General features: G+C 40.9%; 1 protein-coding gene and 1 long non-coding RNA gene across 16 annotated transcripts in view; both read left to right on the plus strand.

Moving 5' to 3' along the window:
* Positions 1–19,101, plus strand: part of RBFOX1 (RNA binding fox-1 homolog 1) — a 2,042,337-nt gene that overhangs the window by 400,177 nt on the left and 1,623,059 nt on the right. The gene's annotated exons all lie outside the window — the stretch shown is intronic.
* LOC144318104 (uncharacterized) lies at positions 11,430–16,328 on the plus strand. Its single transcript, XR_013383952.1, has 3 exons — positions 11,430–11,635; positions 12,209–12,285; positions 15,789–16,328. It is a non-coding gene; the product is annotated as an uncharacterized LOC144318104 (long non-coding RNA).

Genomic DNA, 19,101 nt, shown 5'->3' on the forward strand with positions numbered 1-19,101 from the left:
TTTTTTTTTTTATTAAGCTAAATCTAAAGGAGGCATGAAGTGCATTCCATTGTTTTCAGTCCAGCTTCAGATTTTCCACTGGGACATTTGAATTTGGGGGCTCCCACAGCACACAGCCCAGAATTTATTTATGGCTCTTTGTAAATATATCACAGTAAAATACCAGACATTAACTTCTGCTGAAATCAGCTGGCTAATCTAAACCTTGGCTAGAGGGGTTTCATGAATATCAGTATTGAAGCACAAAGCAAGGGAAGATGGATGAACTCATGGTAGGATTGGCTTTCCATGGGTTTTTCTTCTCTCTGGCAAAGACAGGCTGACTCCTACTCATACCATGTTTAGAGAAAATTCCTTTTTGTCTTGCTCCCCGAACATTCTGAGATTTTTCTAGTAGTTACCATGTCTTATTGTTCCTGGTTTAAGTAGATGTTTTGTCCATGGGATTATATGCTCCTTAAATGTGGGAATTATGTCTCTTTCACACTTGGTAGGTATGAATAATTGTTTGAGCAAGGGCAGACAGAAGGGAGGAAGGAAGAGAGAACAAACAAATGAAAACAGAGGAACATGGACATTAAGGATGTCCCAATCAAGTATTTAACATCCAGCATGTATTTGTTGAGCACTCACACAGTGTTCTGTGTGTCTGACCCTGTCCCAGGCTCTGAGAGTCCAGCAGCAGCAAAACAGTCAAGAATCCCTGACATCATGAGGCTTGCGTTCTAGGAGTGGAAAGAAACAGACAGTAAAAATGAATCCATAAATTACAGGGACTATTAGAAGGTGATAAATGTTACAGCAAAATAAAATGAAGGAGTGCTGGTAAAGAGGTGTGGCCATTTGGAAAACATTTTTTCCTTGGCCCTTATGTAGATAAGGGCCATCTGTAGGGAAAGGGAGCTCTAATGTAGAAGGAGAGAAAACTGGAGAACTTTCCATGACAGAGACAGATGCCCATGCTTTGGTGTTTATTGTGCACCTGAAGATGCCACACTAGGAATTCCAGGAGTAAAAAGGAAGGTGTGTGGAGCTGGGACCAATATCTGTCTTGTTGGAGAAGAGTTTACTCGGAAGCTGATGCCCTGAGTTAGAGCTTAGTGTAGCAGTCTGCATGCCATTTTTTGCAAGCTCGGTAGGAAGATAAGAAGGGTAAGAAAGAGAAATGGGTGCAAACCACAGCTAGAGACAGAGAAGGTGGGATGAGGCTACACGATGACAGGCTGCTGGAAAGAGTGTGTGGCCAGCTGCGGGAGGGGTCAGTGCTACTCAGCAGCTCTCTTTGAACTTGGTATTTTTCCACAGCAAACAGAAGCCTAAAGCTTGTTGGCAGTGGAGCCACATCCCGAGGGTAGAGAGGGCACAGCGGCTGTGGGGAGCCAGGCTGGGAGGAAGCAAACACAAGGGGAGGAGGCTGACTTTCAGGACTTCACAGTGTGGGGGCTCCCTGGAGAGCCAGGGCCAGTGTTAATATTCACCAGGTGCCCTGGCAATCAATCATCAGAAGTGAGGGGAGCACAGGGCAGCAGGTCACCAAACGTGGCATGATCCCTGGAGATCCCGAAGGGGCCCTGCCAAACATGTGTGCAGCGGAGCCCCCAAGACACAGGCTGGCTGCAGTCAGTCTCGTCATGATGATAATAGCATTAGCCAACACTTACTGAGACTTGTTCGTCAGGTACTGTGCAAAGAACATTGTGTGGATTATCTCACTCATCCTCACAGCAAAAGTATGACTTATTCTACCACTTAGGACTCATATGGCTACCGAAAACCCAACCTTAAATGATGAAAAGCAGAAAGAGAATTTGTCAGCTCACGCAACTGAAAAATCCAGGAGTCTCTGGCTTCAGGCATGGCTGGATCCAGGGACTTAAAGGATGTTCCTGGCTCCAGTCTTTCTCCTAATTTCTTGATTTCTCTTTCCACTTCTTGGTACCATGTTCAGACAGGTTGTCGTGGTGGCAAAAGGGCTACAGCGACTCAAGCCTACATTCTTTCAGGGTGAAGTCCAGCAGAAAAGTATCTTTTCTTGTCCCCAAAGTTCCAATAAGTATCATGGCTTCTCTTGGGCTTAAATGGGGGTTCACATGCCCATCCTTGAAAAGATCACTATGGCTGCAGGGATGTCTCCATTTAACACATACTCCCCTGCTACACTAAGCTCTAACTCCACCTGCATTGAAGTAGGTGCTCCAATGAACATTAGGGGCAGCACCGGAAATAGGTTAATGGAGGCATGTGGTAAAAAATAAAGATGCCCATACCTTGATGCTATTATCACCTCCATTTTGTATATGAGAAAACTGAGGCTTGGAAAGGTGAAGGTGCTCATCCAGGCAAATCTGTGGTGAAGCTGGGACAGAGCCAGCATCATAGGCAGCCACTTCTGTTCAACTCCTCCCCCCACCCCCACCCCCCACAACGAGTGCCTCACCTCCTGCTGCTTACTCCTGTCCTCTCCCTCTTTCCTGATCTGTCCTTGGAGCTGCCAAGTCACTTCAAGACACCGGGCGAGTGTTAGGGTCGCCCTGAAGACAGCAGGAGTTGTCACGAGGCCACAGACCCATCAATCCTGTCAGTTCCAGAGGACCATTCCCAAGGCAAAGGGTCATTGATGTCATCATCTCCATCTTCTTTAATGCTAATTACTTTTTTTCCCACGTCAACATAAAAATCATCTTAAATGTCCTCATTAAAGCCGATGTGATTTCTGACCACAGAATCATCAACTCAGCCTGGGAAAGACTTTCAGGGGAGAAAATGTTCTCTGAGCCACAATGGCTATTCCAAGTGATTTAGAATATCAAGTTTGTATGATTTTTAATCATTAAAGGAGATATAAAAACATATTTTATACACAATCTTTTATCTTACACTTATTTTTATATTTCTCTATAACAATTTATTGCGATGCATATATCACCATTACATCAGACATTTATGGCTCCATTAAAATTCAATGCCACCATAAATTTGGGCCGGTTAAAGTGGTGACATTTGTAACAGCTTCCACAAGGACATATTTTATATTTAAAGTGAAACTTTGAGAAGAAACTTTGTTAAAGAAAAAAAAAAAAACATGTAGGGTAGGAAAGGGATATGCGATTCTCTCTATCTAAAACACCTAATGCCTACCCTAATACCTGCTGTATTAAGAAGCCAAACTTTTGCTAAATACTAGGTGTGCTATTTCCAGCATTTGGGGATTAACAGGAATCATATGATAATGCTATCATTGACTAGAAATACTCTGCTTTGCCCAGTCCTTCGGCAGCCTGAAACCTGGGAGAATTTCAAAAGTAAGGGGAAATATTAAATCAGACTTTTAAACAATGCAGTGTCCATGTAATGAGAGGTATTCTGATTCTGGAGCATAAGAGTTTTCAGGGAGTGATAGGATGAGGGGCTTAAGTTTCTCTATCGTTTGGTCCAAATGGTGAACGCTCCTTCTGGGAAATTTGAGGTTTGTCTTTCTTATATTTTTATTTTTTTCTTCTTAATCCATCAGAAGGTATTAGAACGGCTTCTGTGAGTCCGGTGCTTTTATCAATCATTTGAAAAGGTAAAAGTGGGGATATATTTCTTGTTCTGAAGGAGACTTCTAAATTCAGGTGCTCTCAAATGGATGCAACAGTTCTGATCGCTTTTACGTCTTCAGGAGCCACAAGAATGTCTGACAAACAGTAGGTATCCACTAACATCCTGTATTCAACTCCATAGGATTGTTGGACAAGGTATCTACATAGTAAGTTTTGGGCATTGAGTGTCCAACTGGTCTTGACTGAGGGTCTAGTTGTGCCTGACAGACTAGATGTCCTATAGGACTTCAAAAAAAAAAAAAAAAGTGAGGACCTCTGTAAGCTTGAGAAGGGTTCATGAAGCATAGGGCTTCAGGTGGATACCCACCTGCCCTCCCACCCAAGTAGGACACAGGGTAGTCCAGGCTGCAAGAGCCTTGAGGGTTGGAAAGAAGATGCAGTCAGCATCATATCTGTACGATAATAGAGGCAACAAACCCTCAATGAGCACACGTTGTATCAGGCAGGATGCATGTTATGCATAACAATAAAGAGTGAAGGATTATTATCACTTACCATTAGCCTGGTCTCCTAAATGTTCTTCTCAGATGAGCTTATTTTAATGTTCCAACTCCCCTGAAAGGTAGATACTCTGTTGTTTCATAGCTGGGAAGAATGGAGAAAGGGAGTAGATGTGTTAGGTTATAGATACATCCTCTATGTCTCCAGACATGTCTTTAATCAGCTGAAGAAGTAGAAGCTAGAGCACTTACATCCCTGGGGTAAATTTAATTGAGGCACTGGGTGGGCAACTTTTGTTCTCTGTTTCTACTGGCTGATGCCACCCATTGTGGGTTATAATCAAGTGCCCAGCAGAGGCAATGCCACGGAGACCAGACACGTCGGAAGTTTCCCAAACCACACAGCACCCATCCAGCACCTGTGCCCTGGGGACTAATTTTACATTTTCATAAGATTAGGCCCCCTTGGTACTGTACCATCCACTACCAGGAGCCATTAGCCACATGTCTACCCAGCCCTTGAAACATGGTTAGAGCCGCGTATTAAGATGATCATATTTTTTACATAGTGGGTTAAACAAAACCTATTTCAAAGATAATTTTACCAATTTATTTTTGCTTGCTTTTTTTTTTTTTTTTTTTTTAATGATAGTCACACAGAGAGAGAGAGAGAGGCAGAGACACAGGCAGAGGGAGAAGCAGGCTCCATGCACCGGGAGCCCCACGTGGGATTCGATCCTGGATCTCCAGGATCGCGCCCTGGGCCAAAGGCAGGCGCTAAACCGCTGCGCCACCCAGGGATCCCTATTTTTGCTTGCTTTAATGTGGCTACTAGAAAATTTAAAATCACATGTGTAGATTGTATTGTATTTCTGTCAACGCTTACCTAGAGTGTTTGCGCCCCATCAGTGGAAAGGGCATATCTTATGAAAGAGAGACTTCTAGAGGATCTCTTCATCTTGCCACCCACTTTTGGGCTGGGCGCTGCTTTAGTGTAATAATTTAAACCACGTCTAACTGATAACTATGCCCTGAAAACAGTCTTTTTTTATTTTATTTTTTTTTTGCCTTTGCTTGTGTCATGCTCTCCCTTTGTGTTCTTTCCTGTTACTTGTCACCTTGCTCATCTAGCGTGCTCCTACACAGTCTACAAACCCCCATCTCAAAGACCGCCTCCTTTCTGTAGCTGCTTTTTAATAACTTGTTCCTTCCTCTGGAGGCCCACAGTGCCTTAAATCCACTTTCTCTACTCTTACTCTGATGACCTTGTGTGTTTAATTATCTCTTCACAAATCTGACTCCACAGCTTCTTGTGGAATCTCTTGAGGTCAGAGACTCAGAAGTTTTAAATTCAGCCATGTGGGCTGCCGGAATGATACTGGACCGCGGGATCCAGTAGCATAGGTCTCTTCACAAGTCCATATTCAGTGGCTTCATGTTGATAACTTGAAATTGGCCATAGTGAAGTATTTACACAGCAGGAATTGGCAAGCAATATAATTTGGGATTTTTTGGCTTGTAGGGGGAGGCAGGAGCCATTTATCCACTCACATAGATCTGAGATAAAATGAAATAAAATGTTTTTGTCACCCAAATCAGCATCAGAAAACGGTAGTCATTTTTCCTGGAATTAGGTGACCTGTTGTGAAGGAATCTTGCTTTCTCTCTGACCCAGGCAGTTTAAGGACCTCTCTCTGCAGGCTGTGTTAGAGAAATGATGGATTAGACTGGGTGATTATAAAGTTTCTTCCCAGCTCTAGAATTCACTGATTCTAGGCATTGTGCATATCACTGGCAAGTAATTAACATTAATAATGCCTTACATTTGTGAAGCTCTTATCTTTCTTTTCTCCCCATAGAGTTTTCATATCCATTATGTCATTTGACACCTCTGTGAAGCCAGTGGGCAGATACCCTCTCCACTGAATAAAGAAGTTAATATGTCCAACATAGACTTCTGCTTAAAATCAAATAGATACATATAGTTGTCCTTGGTCTCAGGAGGGATAGAAGCGCCAGGGTGAACCTGGTGGACCATAGTGTTCTCAATCCAGGCAGGATGAATTCTGAGGATCAGAGAGGGCAAGACATTTACCAGAAGTCACATGGATACAGGGTAGCAAAAAGCCTTGCCCATCCCAGGACTGCCCTGAAGGTGAGGAATATTTGGTGTGGGTAGTGGCCCAGAAGAAATGAAAAGTAGCATATTTGTATAATATCAACTGTTTAAAAAGAGAGGGAAAAATGACATTGATCCCAAATTGACAAGGTTTATCTTTGATCCCAAACATTAGGATATTAAAACCATTTGAAGGGCTCCCTTCCAGTTTTACCACTCACCGAGCTTTTGGGCCCTCATATTATGGCACTGTGCTTTCCAGGAGGTAGTCTGCTTCATGGGTCACAGGATCCTTCTTTTCTTTCTTCAGAGAGAATGCCTCCCCCAGTCAAGGATGAACAGACATTTTACAAGATTTCAGAAAAACCTGGTAACTCAACTCTTTGAATTACATCTGTTAGACTGGAGAGGAGAGGCAATATGATTTCATGAAACCAGTGAGTAACTTAGACAAGTTTGGATAAAGAACTTTAGGCACACTACTTTGGATCCATGCAACTTTGAGATGTATATTGTATTTCAAAGTAAACTGAAAGAAATTAGTAAGAAAGGAAAACTTACACAGAACAGTGTTCAAAAAGAGTGCAAATCTCTGTGTTTTCATATACTACACTTTAGTGATGGTTTTCTTTTGGTATAGCTCAGTCTTCATAATGTGCTTATTAAAAATTTAGAAATAAAGATTTTAGTGCTATTATGTAGAACATTTAAGAGAAAAAATATTCATTGGTGTAAGCTGTCTACAAATTCTAGACTTTGTATGCTGCTTGTTGTTTTACTATTTAGTCTCAAAAAATTTAGAATATAATTGCATAAAATTTAGGCTGCATTTTTCACTTGAGAAAAGAGTTACAACTCTACTTCCATATGGCAGAAAGAATCCCTCTAAGTATATACTTTGGAATTTCTTTACTTTCTCAGAACTGTCTGTAGGGCCTGTCCTCTAATGGTATGCTGGAGCCAGCTTGTCCTGGCCAGTGAGAGCTGATGGTCAAAATTTAAGGAAATCTGCCAGTTAGTTTATGTCATATCAGCAGCTTGAAATTGGCCATCATGAGAGTATTTAAACCATGGAAACTAGAAAACGCTACAGACCAGTGGTTTCCTCTACCTGCTGCCCCGAGATCTGGTTATTAAGCATTTATTAGCATACTCCTGCTATTCTCTGTATAAGGTACCCCTCCATTATATCATTCAATCTCATTAAATTTTCGTATCCATAAATAAGTAGAGAATTGTGTTGAGGTGATAGGGTCTTAATAGGAAATCAAAGGCCTGAACCCTATAGGAAAGCAGGAATAATACGGGATTCTCTATTATTACCCATTAACCTCTAGCTATATGATAATTATCTGATATCAGCATATAGCCTTTCTTTCTGATTCTTTTTCTAATCTAGCTTGATGGCTTCCGTGAATAAGGTACAAGTGTTAATAATGCAAAACCACATATTTTGTACTTTATGGAAAACTTTTAGGAGTTTTGAGGGTAAACTTGGACATATAAATATTTTACTGGAGTTGGCATAATATGCTAATTGAGGGCAGCCCCGGTGGCTCAGCGGTTTAGCGCTGCCTTCAGCCCAGGGCCTGATCCTGGAGACCCGGAATCGAATCCAACGTCGGGCTCCCGGTGCATGGAGCCTGCTTCTCCCTCTGCCTGTGTCTCTGCCTCTCTCTCTCTCCCTCTCTCTGTCTCTCATGAATAAATAAATAAATAAATCTTAAAAAAAAAACCTTCATCTTTAAAAAATATATATATATGCTAATTGAAAGCCAGAATACTTGGTTTTGAATCTAGGAATTTCTACACATAAAGTCCTTAACTTTTTGAAGCTTCATGAGTAAAATAAGGATAATAATGGTAACTTACCTCTAAAGTTCTTATTAAATGTTTAGTATATATGACATCCTTGGTATCATTCCTTGTACCTGCCGAGTGTGTGTTAGCTATCATAAAGTAGGAGAGTCTAGGGGTATGTGAGTAGCTCAGTTGGTTGAGTGGCTGACTCTTGATCTCAGCTCAAGTCATGATTTCAGGGTCTTAATATCAAATCCTATGTCAGGCTCTGTACTGGGCATGGAGCCTCTTTAAAATACTGTCTCTCCCTCTGCTCCCCAGTCCCCCACTGCTCTCTCACCTGCTGTTTCTTTAAAAAGAAAGAAGAAAGGGAGGGAGGGAGCGAGGGAGGGAAGGAAAGAAGATTTTTAGTTGATGACTGGCAGCTAAGTAAGGATTAGATTGGAGCCAAGAGTATCTGTCTTTCTTTTCTTTTCTTTTCTTTTCTTTTCTTTTCTTTTCTTTTCTTTTCTTTTCTTTTCCTCTCCTCTCCTCTCCTCTCCTCTCCTCTCCTCTTCTTTTCTTTTCTTTTCTTTTCTTTTCTTTTCTTTTCTTTTCTTTTCTTTTCTTTTCTTCTCTTTTCTTTTCTTTTCTTTTCTTTTCTTTTCTTTCTTTCTTTCTTTCTTTCTTTCTTTCTTTCTTCTTTCTTTCTTTCTTTTTCTTTCTTTCCTCTCTTTCTTTCTTTCCTCTCTTTCTTTCTTTCTCTCTTTCTTTCCTTGAGAGAGACAGAGTATGGGTGGGGAACAGAGGGAGAAGGAGAAGCAGACTCCCCACTAAGCAGGGAGCCCAATGCAGAACCCATCCCAGGACCTGAGATCACGACCTGAGCTGAAGGCAAATGCTTAACCAACTGAGTCACCCAGACACCCATGGGAGAGTTTCAATTAGGAGCTCATTGCTTTGGTCCAGCCTGACCCTATTGGTTGGATTGTTGATGACTGTGGCTATTGGGTGTTATGTAGACTAAGCCAGTGGCTTCTCCTGAAACTTTACCTATGACCTAAAGGGCCTAAGGTGACCATAAAAGAAGACCCTTTCTCCCAGGCCAGGAATTAATATCAGCAACTTAAGGCCAGTTCATTCAGAGCTAGAAGACATGATGAGGAGAGGAGAAGGATAAGAAATGAAGATAAAGAGCAGACAGGTGCCAGACCTTGGATGGCCTCTGAGGTCATGGTGAAAATTTGGATATCATATTACATAATGGAAAGCTATGAAAAAATTAGTAATTCTGTGATAGGCATGAGGAAAGATATACAAGATCATAGGTGGTCACAGGGATTCCCAGACCAGAAGGGTTCAAGCCTTCTCCTTTTTCAGTTGTTATTTAATTTCTATGAGCCAAATTCTTAAATCTTCCAGATGAGCTGAAAAATCCCCTCTTACCTCCTGCAGTGCATTGACATGCAAAATGCTGTGGGATTATAGTATGGTATGATAATTATAGGCATGCAAACTGTGGGACTTCTCTAGGAAAACTGGAAACCCCTATAGAGAGGGCAGTAAGGAAAGATGAGTCATGGCTTCTTTGGTGCCTTTTTCCCTTGCAGTGGCCCATAAACGGCTTCATTGGGGACCACCTTTGCTATAGAGTTTGTTACATCTCCCAAATGCCGTGGCTGGTCTCTTACCTCCTTCTACATCCAGGCTCTGTCTCCTATCCTGGGGCCAATAATAAAGATAAATTTGAGAAGTAATGGATAAAGACCCAATCCTTGTAGAGCAATAAAATTTATCATGGCTTAACTAATCTGGCACCATTTATGCCTGCCGCCTGCCTTCCCAACCATCGAATGACTAATTGATAACTAATTTCCTCAATTTGTACTTCATTACTTATTGCAGCAGAAAAGCTTACACCTAATTCTATGAATCAAATAGACTCCATGAAGTCAATGGAGATGTTACTTGCCAAGGTTTTTGGCAGATTGGCCAGCTTTGCAGAGAAAGTGGCTTCTTTTCAATAATATACCTAACAGGTACAGAATGTTCATTGCATGTCAGGAATTTAGCTAAGCATGTTACATTTGTATAACCAAGGGTCATAGTGGATGATAAATAAGCCCCTAACTGTATTAGCACAATGGAAATTTCTTTATCAATACTGATTTAATGCAGGTGATCCCAGTTGACAAAGGATTGGGAAGCTTTGTTCCATACAGTTGTTCAGGTTGATTGAGACACAGAACTAAGACCCAGTTGATCGAGACTCTGCCATCAGCACTCAATAGCTTCCAAGGTTGCCCTTGGTGTTGACATTTTGCCAGCAGAGGGGGAAAACAGCATAGAGAAGCATAGGTGGGAATTTCTTAATGGGCTAGCCAAGAAGAACATAAAATTGCAACTCCTATTTCATTGGTCATAATTCAGTCAAAGAAGCTAGGAAATGTAATATAGATGTGACCCAGAAGAAATCAATTTTGTTGGACAGATTGCCACACACATGATTTCTAATCCTTACAATGATGCTACCGGGTTGGCTATCATCTCGACTTTACAGATGAGGAAACTGAGGCTCAGAGAGGTTAAGTAACTTGTTTTAAGGTCAAAGAGCTAATAAGTAGAAGAGAAGAGTCTTCAACTCAATTCATCGGTCTAATTTTCAAGTCCATGCTGCTAACAACCACTGTGCTGGGCTACTTCTGTTAGTTCTTACATGATGAGAAGCTCTGACAGTGAGTCCCTCTCCTTCTGTATTCTCTGGTGAACCCTACTGTAGCTGAACCTGACACACTATGAAGTTCTATACCTCAGGGGTAAGCCCTTACCTCTGCCTACAACATTGATCTTCTAGGGAAAGCAGACTCGGGACACCTTTGTGAACTTCCAGAAACCCAGGTTTGGATGCCTGATGGTGTCCAGGTTCAGTGATACTGAATTCTGAGGCTGACCGCCCACATGTGCTTTCTCTGTGGGAGGCACAGAGCAAGTGTTAAACTGAGCCAGGAAAGACTCCACTAATTAAAGCTTTTCTGAACTCTGCTGTCCATTGGCTTTTTAACAAGTGATGCTATTAATCCTCCATGTTCTTGATTTTTCATTTGTTTTTTGGGGGGAAAAGTTGAAGGCGATATTGTGGTATTTATCCTTGGAATAATGTTGCCATAGTTACCTCTCGACTTTATTATAACGGTGGTGCAATAATTGAAGCAGGGAGACCTGAGGATGCTTTCATAACTGTGAACTTGGTCCCCAGGATGGGCATTAAAAGCATCTCCTAGATTGGGGGAGAAAGAAGGGAGCTTGGCCTCAGCAATTAACCCCAAAATGCAGTACAGTGGTCCTATGTATTTGACGAGAGTGTTGCCTGGTGATGTCCAGAGTGAGCCATTTCTATGAAGTTGCTTTGTTTTCACATTGTTTTACAGTGACACTCTTAGAATGCAAGAATGTAGTGTCTCCATGGAAACTGGAAATGTACAAAATTAAGACCCAGAATAGGAAAGCTTCTGTGAGCACAGTTCTGCTGATCACTAATAAAGAAATGATGTGTTGCAAGTACAAGGTGTTGGATGTCAGAAGAAACAGGGAATGATAAATTTGACATCCTAATCTAACCAAGGACCTTCACTTTTTGGACATGGTGGAGAAAGGTTATGAATGCACATCTAAGTAATCTGCTCTGTCAGACAGGAGTAAGGCTCATTTAATACCTCATTGTGGGAAAAGGGCTGCTGACCCTCCATGGAAAGTGAACCTTGACTCCACCTCCCTGTTGAGCTCATCCAGAAAGGAAAAGTTAGTTGGACATGTAAGAGGCAGTGTGATACAATGAAAAAAAACAAAAAAACAAAAACAAAAACAGAGTTAAATCTCAGCTTCTCCATTTTCCATCTCATGACTTTGAGCAAATTCCTTCAGCTTATTGAACCTCTGCTTCCTTGTTCATAAAATGGGGAAGCTAAGAATGTGTACCTTTCTGAAGTGCTGTAAGGATTGAAAGTACACACTGTCCTTATACACACATATTTGGGCACCATCAGTTGTGTGTGTATATATGTATTGTACATACATGTGTATATGTGTGTACACATAGGATATATAGGATATATCATATATATATATTTCCTTTCTTCACTTAACCCAGATAATCATGTTTAGCTTTATCAGTGGGTGTTCCCTAGCCTGACTTCCTATACCTGCGAACAAAGTTGAGTTTAAAATGTCTGAACCTGCATAATGGCATGAAATCTGTGTATATCTTACAGGATAGTTGATGGAAACATGAGGACATCTCCAAGTACGAATACTGCGTGTCCACAGTGGGAATTGGTGAAGTCCTTAGGTACATCTCTGTTCTGATGTTCCCACTTCCTCTGTGGCTCCTCCTCCGTGTCTCTCATGGTCCTGTGTAATCCTTGACTTTGCCTTCACCTCCCTCCAGCCACATTTTACACATTTGCTGAAATGCCATTCAATTCTATGAGGACATTCAAATACACAAACTCTCAGGCTCTCCTGCAGTCACTGCAAGTTCAAAATCTTGTCTAGAATTTATAGCTCTTTTCATCTCCCTTCTTTTTAAAAAAAATTATTGAAAAACTTTATTGAGATATGATTGACACAAAAAAAGCCATATATATTTAATGCATACAACTTGATGTGTATGGAGATGCATACACATCTGCAAAACCATCACCACAATCTATTCCATGAACATTTCCATCATCACCAAAAGATTCCTCCTGCCCCCTTTATAATTATCATTATTAGTGATAAGAATACAATGTAAGATACACTCTCAGCAAATATTTAAGTATACAATTTGGTATTGTTAACTATATAGGCTCTATACTATACAATAGCTCTCTAGGACTTACCCATCTTACATAACTGGAACTTTATACCCTCTGTATAATACCTCCCCTTTCCATCCTCCCGCAGACCTTGGCAACCACCATTCCAGTCTCTGCTTCTATGAGTCTATTTTAAATTTCTCATATAAGTGGGATCATGCAGTATTTGTCCTTCTGCGACTGGTTTATTTCACTTAACATGATATCCTCCAGGTTAATCCATGTTGCCAGAAATTTCAGGATTTATTTTTTTTCCTAAGGCTGAATAATATTCCTTTGTATGCATATACCATATATTCTTTATTCATCTGTTGATGGGCATTTGGGTGGATTCCATATCTTGGCTATTGGGAATAATGCTGCAGTGAACATGGGTGTGCAGTATTTCTTTGAGATCCTGTTTTTTCCTTTGAATATATACCCAGAGGTGGGATTGCTTGATCATATGGTTATCCTATTTTTAATTTTTGACAGAACCCTATACTATTTTCTGTAGTGGTCATACCAATTGGTATTCCCACCAATGATGCACAAGAGTTCCCTTTTCTCCACATTCTAACAACTGCTATCTATCTTATCTATCTATCTACCTACCTACCTACCTACCTACCTATCTATATCACTATTCTAACAGGTGTGAAGTGATACCTCATTACTGTTCTTTTTTTTTTAATATTTTTTAAGATTTTATTTATTTATTCATGAGAGACAGAGAGAGAGAGAGAGAGAGAGAGAGGCAGAGACATAGGCAGAGGAAAAAGCAGGCTCCATGCAGGAAGCCTGATGTAGGACTCGATCCTGGGACTCTGGGGTCACGCCCTGAGCCGAAGGCAGACACTCAACCGCTGAGCCACCCAGGCGTCCCCCTTATTACTATTCTTAATGGCATAGAACTGATGAAGGTTCCTACATTTCCAAGGCCAAGCATCTGCTAGATCTCTGTAAAACCAAAGTTCCTGTACTAATTTTCATCCTTGTCTGAATGCTCCTCAGTTTCCCACAGGCCTCTGCCTTTTTCTAAAGGGATATCAATTGCCATTCTCTGTTATGGGTGTTTTTCTGATATGCCCAATCTCATTCAGTATAAAGGAGCAATATTCCTTTCTCTTTTTGGTACATATGGCAGTTATCTCTCACCAACACATGGAAGCCTTTGATACTTCTTGGGCATCTTTATCAAATAGGCTTAAATGCTGCCACAAACAGTTTTACTGTTTAAAACTTCCATGCTCTCTTCTGCGTGTGCTTCAACTGTACTGTAAGTGTAGGTTTCTGTAATCTTATAGATTGTTATAAATGCCTTTTTGGGTAAAAATAACAAAACAAAACTGAGTCTCAATGTGCTGAGACATGTCATGATTGAGTAAATGGCAAAATTTGTTTATCTAACAGATATTTACTCAGTAATGGTTCCATGTCACATAATGTACTGGACTTTAGTAGAGTGACCAACTCATCCAGGTTTGCCTGGGGCTTTCATAGTTTTATCACTGAAAGTCCCATAATCTGGGGAACCCTATAGTCCCAGGCAAACCAGGACAGCAGGCTGCCTTAGGCCCTAGAAGTAAATTGGTAAACAAGATGAAACCTCTGCCCTGAAGGATCTGACAGTTTAATAAACCAGAAAATAAAACAAATACCCAGCAATTCCACTCTTAAGGAATTAGAGGAGGTACTCTAACAAATAAATGTCCCCCTATGTTTGTAGAAACATTATTTATAATAAGCAAATGATGAAACAAATGTCCATCAACAGATGAATGGATATTGAAATTATGATCCGTCCATATGGTGGAATACTATTTAGCCACAAAAAAGGTATAGAGTACTGAAACATGTTAGAACATAGCATGATTTTTTTAAAGCCCATTTAAGTAAAAAAAAAAAAAAAAAAGTAAAGTCCATTTAATTCAAAAAGCCCACGTATATGGTTGCCATTTATGTGAAATATTAAAAATAGATAAATCCATAGAGATAGAAAGTAGTTTGGTGGTTGCTGGGGCCTAGGAGGAGGGAGGAAAGAGAATTGAGCATTTGATGGGGGCAGGGTTTCCTTTTGGGCTGATGAAAATATTTTTGAACTAAAAAAGTAGTAGTTTCCACAACATTGTGAATGTACTGAAGGCCGTTGAATTGTTCACTTTCAAGTGGTTAATTTTATGGTACGTAAACTTCACTTCAATGAAAAGCAAGCCGACGAGCTATGCAGTGTGGTCGCAGCCAGTAAAGGATGCAAGGGGCAAAAAGGATCCAGTGGGGTAGATAGTGAACAACATGTAGGACTTAGAGAAAAGATGAGGGGGCAGTGTTCTAGCTGGAAGGAGAAAAGGCTTAAGCAGAAGATAGAAATTAGGAGACACTTCACACTGCTGTTTATTTTGTGATACAATCATGCACATTTGAATATGTTAAAGCTACTTCTAAAGAGTATATTGGAAGCCAAAAGCTGTGATTGCCAGCAGGATATGCCTCAACCTCTGAAATGGTTCTTTAGCCACTCAGCCGCGATGAGAAAAATCTTGCCCTGCCATTCGGTAGTTATTATTTCCAAGTGTTTCCTAAAGAATGTATTCCTATAGGCTCCTGAGATAAAACGATTTTTTAAAATGTGAGGTGGCAGGTTCTCTGAGGAAGCCATTGAGTGCTACCAAGTGACTTGGTGCTGGGGCAAGACCTCACAGTAAGCACCTTCTCAGTCCTGGCCCTTACACAGATTCTCCTAGCACTGGACCTCAGAATCAAAGTTTTGAACACCTCCCAGAAGGCAGTGATGGGAACAAGCTTCAAAGCAGAGTTTGAACTTTGCTCTCTACCATGCATTCTTGAGAGAATAAACTCTCCAAGCTATGACCTATCACCTATAAAATGGGGATAATGATAGACCTATTATAATGATAAGTGTTTCCCCATGAAGCCAATAGTATACACTGTCTGGCACATAACAAGCACTCAATAATTATTAATTTTCTCCATTCTTTCCTCTTCATCCTAGGCTTAATTAAGACGTATCGTGGAACCTATGAATAAGCAATTCACAGGACGGGAAATCTAAATGGCCAGTACACAGTGGAAAAATGTTCAGTCTGGGTAGCAACAAAGGACTGAAAAATGAAACACATTTTTTTCCTACAAAATCACTGCCCCTCTTCCCCCACTCCCACCCCCCCAAAAAAAAGAAAAAGAGAGAAGTTGATGCTGTCAAAGATTGTGGGAGCCAGATATTCTCAAACCAGGCTGATAGAGTACAACTTGGAATAACCTTTCAGGGGGCGATTTGGCAATAAGACAAATATGCTTGTTTCAAACGCCTTAAATGAATGCCTATGTTTGAACCCAGCAATTCTACCTCGAGATATTTATCCTCAGGGAGTAATTAAGGATGTGCTCTCAAACTTAGCCACAGAAGGCACTCTATAAATAGTTACTAAATGAAGAAGTGAGTGATGTTCATCGCATTGTTTATAATAATGAAAATTCTAATAACAGGAAAAATCAAATAAATTATGGTCTGCCCATAAAATGGAATCCTCTGCAGCCATTAAATCTGATTTGGTAAACACATTTGGATAACTGTATCATTTACATAGGCCTGGGAAGGTATTTCTGATTCCTCGAGTGAGAAAATTATGTTAAACGACACATCGTATGGCTATAGCTTGTTTAAAAATATGTATCCATAAATAAGATAGGAAAGAAAAACTCTTGAGGGATATACAGCAGAACGTGAAAAGCAGTTATTGCTGAATGGTATGACACTGTGAATGTTTTTTTATTTCCTTCTTTTTGCTTTTTTGTATATTCTGAGCATGTACTATTTGCACATATTTTTTAAAAACTTAATGTTAAAATAGAGGGACTCGGTAGGATGGGGGTGGGTGGTTGGAAACCAAGATAAGAAAGTAGAACACAAGTGCGCTAGTCAGGGAAATGCAGGGCGTCTGGCTGGGTTAAAAGTGCAGCATGATTTGGGCAGTCTTTCCTCTCCTCCGGTGTCATTTTAAGCTTTTTGACTGCAGATCAACACTCTGAGACCTCAGGAGACTTGATTTGGCTGCAACCTCCTTAGAATGTGTCATGTCTGGGAAACACATACAAATGCTCTCCTTTGTCTTTACTGTTCATTGCTTGAATTGGCTGTGCTTGGGGGTGACTCATTCCCAGCTACTCTGTTGGTACCAGGAAATCAGAATGTGCCTTCCCTGGAGCTGTGAAGACAGCCTGGGCCCACGTCCCAGAGGGGAGAGAGCCAGCTCTGGCCATGAGGAAAGCCCCTGGCTAAGGAGGCCTTTGGGGGTGAAGGGGATGTATTTACCTTTTTTTCTCCCCAGATTTTCACTGAGTAAATTGCTGTGATGGAACATAATTGCTTTTCATTTTATTTTTAAAAATTGCTGCCAAGGCAGTCTGCTTGCCTCCTGAAGTCAGCACAAATCTGAGAATACTTACTCCAAGGGAATATTTTTAAAACTTGGGTTTGAAAAGTGATTTACCCCTACACCATCAGCAGGTCATACCACCTACTGATTGTTGTATAGTACCAAGACCACCATCACTTCATTGCACTTGGGACCCAGAGACTCACAGAGGTCTTCACTTCCTTTTATTCAGATCTTTGCTCATATGCTACCTCCAGAAAGAACTTTTCTTTTGAGCTTGCTTTCTGAGATAGCACCTCCTTCTGTCAGCTTTATGGATTTGTCTTCCTCCCGAAATTATTTATTTATTCATCTGTTTACTGTCTCTCTCCCCTAGCAGATGCATGCACCTCAACTGTGAAACTGCTTTATCTTATTCATTGCTTAGACCTGGGGCTGGTACATATAGGTGTCCCATAAATATTTGACTGAATGAATATGTGAGAAGGATGTGAGTCTTTTGCAAACTGGAAGATGTAGCGGAACAGAAAGATATGGGGCAGGATGGTTGCGTTTGGGCCTCTAAACCTTTTGGCTCACCACCAATGCCATGTCACAGGGGAACTGGCTGTCCCTAAGCTCTTATGGTTCCTGAAACATGAGCAGAATCTACAACAGAGTTTAGCTCCCATACTAGGAGGTTCCATTGACCTTGGGTTCCCCTTGGTGGGAGCCCAAGATGTTGGCTGCTCTGTTACATGTGCACTTCCAAGCTGGCTTCCACCATCCTACTAGACTGAACTCTCTGACATTGCAACTAACTGCCACACCCCAGAAACAAAGGTGGTAACAGCAGTAACCCATGGAGACTTTGAGAATAGTAGACATCCCACTGAGTAGCAAGTGTGTCTGCTACCTGGAAGATTTGGCACCCCTTAACACTTACACTGTACTTTCCTGTTCTTTCCATTAGTGCCTGGAACTCTGGGAATGGGCATCCCTTACTCTCAGCAAAGTGAGAGCTGCGTGTACAGAGGCTGCATAATCAAACATCAGTCTGAGTTTTTTTGTTTACTGATTCTGAAAACACAAGCCTTTTCTCCTTCCTTGGGGCAAGTGCAATCCCTGCCATTTTGGGTTCCATTGGAAAGTTTCATGTTGCTCAGCATTATTGCAGAAGATTCATGGCATCACCTGCTAGAGAGTCATTTCTTTAGTGAATTATCATATCAATTATCATATTTTGACAAGAGTTTTTAATGGGATTTTCCCCCCAAAGACATAGTTATTGAAATTTGAATTTTTTTCCCCAATAGAAAACAATTGATGGTTTGATTGAACCTGGCCCTTATGAAACCACAGAGTTGCTTTGGTTTGGGCACGCCCTGCCAGGGTACCCTTGGCCCTGTCCTAGTTGGGCCTGAGCTCCAATGACCAGAGGTAAAAAATGTTCTTGAGGAGTAGACCTATGAAGTAAGCCCATATATTTCTGTTATGCCAAAAAGAGTCTCTCAAACACCAAAGCAAGGGCTGGCCAGTATTTAGAAGAGATGCTTATAAACACTTGTGGACAAGTTTATAACATTTGCTGATGCTTTGTAATTCACAAGACACTTCATCAAGAGCCCTGTGAATATTAGTCCAATACCTGTAGCTGAGTGAACTTAGACAAGTGACCTTACTCCTCCCTATCAATCAATGGGCAACATGATTTTATTTCCCAGGGCTATCATGGGAACTGATTCAGATCCCATATGCAGAGTGCCCACTTCTCTGACTGGCAAATATAAATGTTAGTAAATTTTAATGATAGAAACATGATGGTTATAATGAAAGCAGACAGAACAGGTCGTATTCATCTTACTTGAGGGATAGAGACTTTGGAACGCAAAGAAGTTGTTATTTCACCAAAGTCCAAGAATACATGTGTGAGGATACTAAATTCAGTTT

The sequence above is a fragment of the Canis aureus genome, chromosome 8 (genome assembly GCF_053574225.1).
Source record: "Canis aureus isolate CA01 chromosome 8, VMU_Caureus_v.1.0, whole genome shotgun sequence".
NCBI lineage: Eukaryota > Metazoa > Chordata > Mammalia > Carnivora > Canidae > Canis > Canis aureus.